Here is a 9,554-nt window from a genome sequence, read left to right as displayed (position 1 = left end):
ATTGTGTAATTTCACACTTGAAATTCATAGAAACAGGCATATTAAAGTTTCAGATGAACTTCAGTTCCTCAGTTTTATATGTTTCTAATAATCCTCTGCTCACAGGAACTTGCACACAGTAGGAACTCAATGAAGGTGAGATTGCCCCTCCACAGTCATTTTTAATGGGCTTGATCTCCACCTCATCCTCTCAGAACCATTGACTGGCATGAAAGAAAAATCACTTTATATAGTTTAATCCCATTTCATATACACATTCTACCTCTGAAGCTCCTTGAGGGCAGGAACCAAGGCTCTTCAAATCTTCGTTTTTTTACCCCAGTGCCTAACGTAGGTAAATGTCAACAGAAGTCAATGCTCCCGCTTCTCTTCTGGCCAGCAGAGGAGCTCTGGGAAGGTGAGAAGAAAGGCAAGTTGACCTTCTAATTCCTTGAAGACTTCGTCACTGAGGTTTGGCGTGGGTGGTCCGTGAAGGGAGAACATTTGAGTAAATAATTAGCTCCAGAAAAAAATGTGCTATGCACATTAAAGATGGAAACAGTAAGAGAGTCCCAGTGACTTCACTCCAATACTGAGTCCTAGCCAGACCCTAGCAACTCTTGGTGATTTAAGGTGACTTCACCCTCATCCCAACAACTGAAAGGAATTTTCCAGGCAAAAACCCACCATTCAAATGCAGTAATTAACAAAAGCCTTCAGCATTTTTTTTTTTTTTTGAGGAGTTCAGGATCAACTTTATTAAATTTCCCTTTATTGAATTCAGGTACTTTTTCAGAAATTTGAGGTGATTTTGAACCCTGGTTTTCCCAATATTATGTCTTTATTTATTAACCAACCTGTTGTGTAGAAACATTAGCTTGATTGGAACTAAATGGGAACCTAACCCATATTTCTTTTTATTTTTTCCAATTATTTTTATTAGTTGTAGGCTAATTACTTTACAATATTGTAGTGGTTTTTGCCATACTTTGACATGAATCAGCTATGGATTTACATGTGTTCCCCATCCTGAACCCCCCTTCCACCTCCCTCCCTATCCCGTCCCTCTGGGTCATCCCAGTGCACCAGCCCCGAGCACTTGTCTCATGCATCCAACCTGGGCTGGCAATCTGTTTCACACTTGATAATATACATGTTTCGATGCTGTTCTCTCAGATCATCCCACCTTCGCCTTCTCCCATAGAGTCCAAAAGTCTGTTCTATACATCTGTGTCTCTTTTTCTGTCTTGCATATAGGGTTATCATTACCACATTTCTAAATTCCATATATATGCATAGTATACTGTGTTGGTGTTTTCAGCATTTGTTTTCTAAACATGAATTTAATTTAGCAAAGCTTCTTTGTAGTTTGAGGGAAAGTAACATTTGACTCAACTAAGGTGTCATTTATAAATGAGGAAAAAAGTAACACAATGGCAAAGAAATAAAATGTTTTGAATGACACTGAGAGGTAGCTTTGAGAGCCATATTTATGTTAAAAGCAGCAGAAATGTAAAACTTGCTTATGATATACTACGAAAAAACCTAAATAAGATAAAACTGTACTCTCTGGTACTCATAAATCATTAGTAAATGAAACACAACACTCTTTATGATGAATCAAAACTACAACAAAAGTGGCAAGCTACAAATATAAACCTCCAGTTTTCTTTAATACTACAAAAGATAACTGCCGACACACTAGTAAATCCTTTTCACATTTCATAAATGCAATACATTTGCATAGATGCAATATATACTGTATACATTTTATATCAATCTTACCTTTTATCTGTTATTTAAATTATACAATTTACACCACTATTGTACCACAAAAATGCTTTAGAAACATGTGAAAGAGACCATGAAGGAATGCACACAAATGAAACTAATTGCTTTAGGTAGTGGCACAGCTTATAAGTGATTTTTGAATGACTGAAACTTTTCTAAAATTGTTAAGCGACAAGAAGTCACAGAATTAAGCCCTATGAATCCCAGTGAAGGGAAAGTCACTCTATCGTGTACGACTCTTTGTGACCCCATGTACCATACAGTCCGTGGAATTCTCCAGGCTAGAATACTGGAGTGGGTAGTGGTCCCCTTTTCCAGGCAATCTTCCCAACCCAGGGATCGAACCCAGGTCTCCTGCACTGCAGGCTGATTCTTTACCAGCTGAGCCACAAGGGAAGCCCAAAGACTTGCTCCTTCGAAGAATAGCCATGACAAACCTAGGTAGTGGTGGTTTAGTCGCTAAGTTGTGTCTGACTCTTGTGACCCCATGGACTGTAGTCTGCCAGGCTCCTCTGTAGATGGGATTCTCCAGGCAGAATACTGAAGTGGGTTGCCGGTTCCTTTGCCAGAGTATCTTCCCAATACAGGAATTGAACCTGGGTCTCCTGCATTGCAGGCAGATTCTTGACAGACTGAGCTACAAGGGAAGTCCATGAATCCCAAGCAGGATAAATAAAAAGAAATCTTTACTTAAGCAAATTCTAATATAACTGCTTTGAAAATATAATATAGAAAGATATTAAAATCATCTAGATTTTAAAAGGACAGATTGCTTTCAAAGGAGTAATAGCAGATTTCTCAATAGAGATAATGGAAATGAGAAGTCAAAAGAAATGACATGTTCATACTGTTGAATGAAAATAATTTTATACTGGGCAAAAATATCCTTCAGGAATGACATTTCCAGATAAAAATAAAATAATTTCTTACCAGCAGACTAGCACTTAAGGAAATACCAAATAGAATTCTTTAGGCAGGAGGAAAATGATCAACGTGTAGTGTTAGAAGTACAGGAAATAATAAGAGCAAAGACAATGCAAATATTTGGATAAATATAAATGTATATGATTTTATTAGACAATACTGAGTTTTCCAAATTTTCTGGCATACTGAGTGCAGCACTTTAACAGCATCATCTTTAGGATTGGAAATAACTCAATGGAATTCCATCACCTCCACTAGCTTTGTTCGTAGTGATGCTTCCTAAGGCCCACTTGACTTTGCATTCCAGGATATCTGGCTCTAGGTGAGTAATCACACCATCATGATTATCTGGGTCGTGAAGATGTTTTTTGTATAGTTCTGTTTATTCTTGCCACCTTTTCTTAATAGCATCTTCATAGCATCTTCTGAAAAGTTCCCTTGATAGCTCTAATTTTCTTGATGAGATCTCTAGTTTCCATTTTATTGTTTTCCTCTATTTCTTTGCATTGATCACTGAGGAAGGCTTTCTTATCTCTCCTTGCTATTCTTTGGAACTTTGCATTCAAATGGATATATCTTTCCTTTTCTCCTTTGCCTTTAGCTTCTCTTTTCTCAGCTATTTGCAAGGCCTCCTCAGACAACCATTTTGCCTCTTTTAATTTCTTTTTCTTGGGGATGGTCTTGATCACTGCCTTCTGTACAATGTCATGAATCTCCATCCATAGTTCTTCAGGCACTCTATCAGATCTAATCCCTTGAATCTACTTGTTACTTCCACTGTATAATCATAAGGGATTTGATTTAGGTCCAACCAGCAAATTTGGAAAACTCAGCAGTGGCCACAGGACTGGAAAGGTCAGTTTTGATTCCAATCCCAAAGAAAGGGAACGCCAAAGAATGTTCAAACCACCGCACAATTGCACTCATCTCACACGCTAGCAAAATAATGCTCAAAATTCTCCAAGTGAGGCTTCAACAGTGCATGAACTGAAAACTTCCAGATGTTCAAGCTGGATTTAGAAAAGGCAGATGAACCAGAGATCAAATTGCCAACATCTGTTGGATCATCAAAAAAGCAACAGCGTTCCAGAAAAACATCTACTTATGCTTTACTGACTACACCAAAGCCTTTGACTGTGTGGATCACAACAAACTGTGGAAAATTCTTCAAGATATGAGAATACCAGACTACCTTACCTGCCTCCTGAGAAACCTGTATGCAAGTCAAGAGCAACAGTTAGAATCAGACATGGAACAACAGACTGGTTCCAAATTGGGAAAGGAATACATCAAGGCTGTATATTGTCACCCTGCTTGTTGAACTCATATGCATCATGCAAAATGCTGGGCTGGATGAAGCACAAGCTGGAATCAAGATTGCTAGGAGAAATATCAATAATCTCAGATATGCAGATAACACCATCCTTAGGGCAGAAAGCAAGGAGGAAATTGAAGAGCCTCTTGATGAAAGTGAAAGAGGAGAGTGAAAAAGCTGGCTTCAAACTCAACGTTCAAAAAACGAAGATCACGGCATCTGGTCCCATCACTTAATGGCAAACAGAAGGGGAAACAATGGAAACAGTGAGAGACTTTATTTTGAGGGGGACTCCAAAATCACTGCAGATGGTGACTGTAGCCATGAAATTAAATGACACTTGCTCCTTGGAAGAAAAGCTATGACAAACCTAGGCAGCACATTAAAAAGCAGAGACATTACTTTGCTGTCAAAGGTCCACATAGTCAAAGGTATGGTTTTTCCAGTAGTCATGTAAGGATGTGAGAGTTGGACCATAAAGAAAGCTGAGTGCCGAAGAATTGATGCTTTTGAACTGTGGTGTTGGAGAAGACTCTTGAGAGTCCCTTGGACTGCAAGGAGATCCAACCAGTCCATCCTAAAGGAAATCAGTCCTGAATATTCATTGGAAGGACTGATGCTGAAGGTGAAACTCCAATACTTTGGCCATCTGGCGTGAAGAGCTGACTCATTGGAAAAGACCCTGATGCTGGGAAAGACTGATGGCAGGAGGAGAAGGGAATGACAGAGGATGAGATGGTTGGATGGCATCACTGACTCAACAGACATGAGTTTGAGTAAGTTCCGGGAATTGGTAATGGACAGGGAAGCCTGGCATGATACAGTCCATGGGGTCACAAAGAGTTGTCTGAGCAATTGAACTGAACTGATTATGAGTTGTAGGGATAAAAATAAAATTCATGACTACACCTACACAAAATTACATGAAAGCAAATAGAATTAAGCGTCCTGAGGTTTTATATTATCCAGAAAGAGTATAAAACAAGTAACTTTGAAAAATCAAGATCGCATGCTATAATCTCTAATAAGACTACTGAAAGAGTATTAAAAGGATGAGTAAATATCAGACTAGTATAGGAGGAATTCAGAATACTAAAATCTGTTCCGTCAAATCAGAGTAAGGCAAGAAAAGGGAGAAAGCGAAACATAAAATAGGGTACCAATAGAAATAAAATATGAAGACATTGTATTTAAATCAAAACATGAAGTAAATGCATTAAACGTAAACAGGCTATATATTCTACCTAAGACAAAGATACCAAACTTTATTAAAGAAACAACTTATGCTATTTACAAGAGATATATTGAAATATAAGGACATAGATTAAAAGTAGAATCATAGTAAAAGATAAACCATGCATTCAGTAGCCAAAAGAAAGATGGTGAGTTATAGTTCAGACTTCAAGGCTGAAAGCATTACCAGAAGTAAAGAGTGATACTTAATAATTACAAAAAATTCAATTTATCAAAAAATAGTATTGCATTTTTTTGCACTCATAAATAGTAAAGTTGCCTTAAAACACATGAAGAAAAATTTACAAATCTATGAGGAGAAATTGACAATCTATAGTGATAACGAGAAATTTTAACACACTCCTATAGTAACTCTTATAACCCTTATAACAAGCAGATAAAAGGTCAAGAATGATAGAGATATGAAATGCAGGATTAACAAGCTCGATCTAATGGACATACACAGAATACTGAGTCCAGCAAGGGCAGAAGGCACTGAATACACAGGAAACTGCTTCCCCCCCAAACTGACCAGAACTTACGTCATAAATCAAGTCTCCAAGTGTTTTAAAAGAATGAAATAATAAAGAGTATGCTTTCTCACCACAATAAAACTAAGCTAGGACTTATTAATAATAGGATTGTTCAAGAGTTATGTTTTGGAAATAAACTATACTTCTAAGCAACATGAGTTTTTTTTAAGTGTAAATTTGAAAATATTTTTAACTGAATGATCATGGCAAACAGATGGGGAAACAGTGGAAACAGTGGCTGACTTTATTTTTCTGGGCTCCAAAATCACTGCAGATGGTGATTGCAGCCATGAAATTAAAAGACGCTTACTCCTTGGAAGGAAAGTTATGACCAACCTAGACAGCATATTAAAAAGCAGAGATATTACTTTGCCAACAAAGGTCTGTCTAGTCAAGGCTATGGTTTTTCCAGTGGTCATGTATGGATGTGAGAGTTGTACTATAAAGAAAGCTGAGCACAGAAGAATTGATGCTTTGGAACTGTGGTGTTGGAGAAGACTCTTGAGAGTCCCTTGGACTGCAAGGAGATCCAACCAGTCCATTGTAAAGGAGATCAGTCCTGGGTGTTCATTGGAAGGACTGATGCTGAAGCTGAAACTCCAATACTTTGGCCACCTGATGCAAAGAGCTGACTCATTGGAAAAGACCCTGATGCTGGGAAAGACTGATGGCAGGAGGAGAAGGGGATGACAGACAGCAGATGGTTGTATGGCATCATCGACTGGATGGACATGGGTTTGGGTGGACTCTGGGAGTTGGTGATGGACAGGGAGGCCTGGTGTGCTGCTGTCCATGGGGTCACAAAGAGTCGGACATGACTGAGTGACTGAACTGAACTGAACTGAATGATAACGAAGATACTACATATCAAAATTTTAGATGTGGAAAGCATCTAAAGCTGTGCTGCTTAAGGGGAATTTTATCATTTTAATTGCACATAGATATAAAAGAAGAAAGGCTAAAAAATTTGATGAATTAAGGAAAATAAATCACAGAGAGAAAGACAAATATCACATGATTTCTCATAGGGGGAATCTTAAAAAAACCAAAAGCAAACAAACAAACAAAAAACTAATCTCATACAGAGAACAGATGGTGATTGCCAGCAGTGGGAGTAGGTGATGGGAGAAATGAGTAACTTATTCTTGGTTTTGTTTTTAGTTTAAACAAATGGAAAAAAACACAACCTAAGAGCTTTGTGTCATTGTTTTCAGGATTCTTTCTTCTCAGGAATGTTGTTATTCATGCATTTAAGGGAAAAAAAAAAAAGAATTCGGCTTACACAACATTAAGAGCTAAACTACTACACCCACCCTCCCCACCCTGCAACCCTGCCACACACACACACACACACACACACACACCTGTTAGAATAGCTAAAATTGAAAACACTACCACCACCAGATGCTGGCAAGGATGTGGAGCGACAGGAACTCACTCATTGCTGGTACGGTCACCATGGAAGACATTGCAGCAGTTTCTTACGAAATGAAACATACTCTTACCGTATGATCCAGCAATCACTCTACAAGGTGTTTATCCAAAGAAATTGAAAAATTACACCTGTGTAAAAACTTGTATACAGAGTTAATAGTGTCTTTTTTCATAATTCCATAACTTGGAAGCAATCAAGGGCTGTCCTTTAGTAGGTAAATGGATAAACAGTGGTATAGCATACAATGGAGGGCTATCCAGCAATAAAAAAACAAATGAGTTATTAAGCCATTAAATGATAGGGAAGAAATGTTAATGCATACTGCTAAGTGAAAAAAAAATAGTCTATTTCAATGAGATAGAAAATCATAGGAAATTAAACTCAAAGAAAGAGAAGGAAGGAATGAAGACATAAACTAATGAAATAAAATCAAACATATTATAATCCTAAGCTCATTTGATAGAGCTGCTGAAAAAAAAAGAAAAAAGGTAAAAACAGTCAATGTCAGGAATGAAAAAAACCTTTACTGTAAGTTCTGCAGACCTACAAAATTATAAAAAGATGTGTTAAACAAATTTATGTAAATAAATTTAAAAATATAAATGAAGTAAATTTCTCAAAATATACATGTAAAAATTGACAGAATACAAAATTTAAATAGCCTTCAATCATTAAAAACATTAACCTATACTTTAAAACTACAATTAAGAAAACTCTAGGCACAGACGGCTTGAAAGAAACAATCAAGGCAGAAATAATGGCAATCATTCACAAATCTTTTCAGAGCATAGCAAAACCCCCTACCATTTGCCAATTCATGTTAAGGTGCTAAAATAATCCTGACCCCTCCCCCTGCCCAAAAAAACACAACAACACTGACAGGAAATCCCCAAAAGGAAATTTTTAAGCTGGTCTGATTTGTGAATATAGATCCAAATATTCTGAACAAAAATAGCAAACTTACCCATTAACATAAAAATGGAAAGCTGGTGATTTGCTTGGCTTGAACTGGAAAGCCAAATCAATTTATTTACTGGTATTTTTCCCTGAACTTCATTTCAGAAGAAATGCCTTTTTTCAGTTCTTGTTAAGTTTGCTTTATATACATATACAGCAATATAAAAAAAGGTTAATATATATTGGGCTTATTCCTGAAAGCAAGGATGGCTGAAGATTTGAAAAGCAATGCAATTCACATGAACAGAGTAAGGGAAAATCATGTGATTTTTCTGGTTGCTTTCAGTATATGATGTTGATCAAATCCGTGACAAAACCTCTTAACAAATCAGGACTAAAAAGGAATTCTCTTAAGTTGAAAAAGGATATCCTCACTCAAAAGAATATTCAGCAAATATCAGACTTAATGGTAAAATATTGAAAGCTTTTCCTCTGGCATTAGGACAGATGAGTGTATTATTAGTTTCCTAGACTTGCCATTAACAAAGTACCACAAACTGGGATCATTTAAAACAACAAAAATGTATTGTCTCACAGTTCTGGAGGCTAGATGTCCGAAATGAGGTGCTGATAGGGCCATGTTCTCCTTAGGGGAGGGTCCTTCCTGGCCTCTTCTTGGCTTCTGGTGGTTGCCAGCTATCCCGGGCATTTCTTGACTCATAGATGTTCCACTCCAATCTCTTTCTCTGTCTTCACATGGTGCTTCCCCCGGGGGGGGTTCTTTGTCTCTCCTCTTTTTACAAGGACACTAGTCACATAACCTACTTCAATAGGATCTCAACTTGATTACATCTGCAAAAAAACCCCCCTATTTGGAAATAGGGTCACATTCACAGATACTGCGGTTTCTGACTTTGATGTACCCATTTGGGGGCAAAATTTAACCCCCCAAACAAGGACTCATCCTATAGTCACTTGTTTTTGTACTCAAGGTCCTGGTGGCAAGAAAAAGAAATAAAAGGTATAAAGATTAGAAAGGAAGGAATAAAACTCATTATTTATGAATAATATAGTTGTCTATGTAGAAAATTCTAAATAATTCACAGATAGATCATTGTAATTAATAAGTTTAACAAACTAGCCTATTCAAGATTAATATACACAATTATTTTACTATGATATAATACTAACAAACAGGTAAATAAATGTTAAAAAGATATAATTTACAATAGCAAAAAACAAAACAAAGACCAAACACCTCGAAATCAACTTAACATTATATGTATAAGGTTTTTAGACAGACAACTATGAAATCTTACTGAGAGATATGAAAGAAGAGGGAAATAAATGGAGGAATATGCCATGTTCATGAATGGAAGACACAATATTACAAATATGCCAAGTCTTTCCAAAAGGAGGTATACATGCAATGCAAATCCAATTAGAA

The sequence above is a fragment of the Cervus canadensis genome, chromosome 4 (assembly GCF_019320065.1).
Source record: "Cervus canadensis isolate Bull #8, Minnesota chromosome 4, ASM1932006v1, whole genome shotgun sequence".
Taxonomy (NCBI): domain Eukaryota; kingdom Metazoa; phylum Chordata; class Mammalia; order Artiodactyla; family Cervidae; genus Cervus; species Cervus canadensis.
This window is presented reverse-complemented; position numbering follows the sequence as displayed.